Consider the following 608-nt stretch of genomic DNA (forward strand, 5'->3'; position numbering starts at 1 on the left):
TCCTCCATAATTAACAGCCTTTTATCGGTTCCTGAATATAATTACATCATCACATGGCCAAGCTCATATTCTCTGAGAGTGTCTGAGGGTCTCAGAATCTTGAAACTCTACAGGCTGCATTTAAATAATTAGAGTGCGATAAGTAGATTACAATGAGGGAGTGCTGCTGAAATGTCTACGATTAAACTCTCAGCCATCTGGACCGCTCTGATCATGTCTTTATTTCCTGTTTGTATCTGCGTGGATAAAAAAGCAAACATTGAGTTTTAAAAGGAGTCGTTTGTAATTAGTATTCCCTCTCTGTCAGGGCTGATGAGTGGATGACGGGGGCGGTGGACTGTCTGGAGTTCCTGCCCGATGAGCAGGTGGTTGAGGTCAGCCGAGGTCTGGCTGGTTGTTCAGACGACCTGCTGCAGTTTAAAAAGTTCCTCTATCAGGTCCTGGTGAGGCATTACGGACAGACGCAACGACCACCTCTGCTCAGCAACTGCTTTTTTGACGTCTACTCCGGCATCTCGGAACTCCTTGGTAAGAAGAGAAGCTGCCTGGTTGTTGTGCACACACACACACACACACACACACACACACACACACACACACACACACAC

At 46.5% G+C, this 608-nt stretch overlaps 1 pseudogene; it reads left to right on the plus strand.

The window, feature by feature from the left end:
- The first annotated feature begins 307 nt into the window (after positions 1-307).
- LOC106512614 (DEP domain-containing protein 7 pseudogene) lies at positions 308-576 on the plus strand (annotated as a pseudogene).
- Positions 577-608: the final 32 nt, after the last annotated feature.

The sequence above is a fragment of the Austrofundulus limnaeus genome, unplaced genomic scaffold (assembly GCF_001266775.1).
Source record: "Austrofundulus limnaeus strain Quisiro unplaced genomic scaffold, Austrofundulus_limnaeus-1.0 Scaffold9099, whole genome shotgun sequence".
In the NCBI taxonomy this organism is placed as follows: domain Eukaryota; kingdom Metazoa; phylum Chordata; class Actinopteri; order Cyprinodontiformes; family Rivulidae; genus Austrofundulus; species Austrofundulus limnaeus.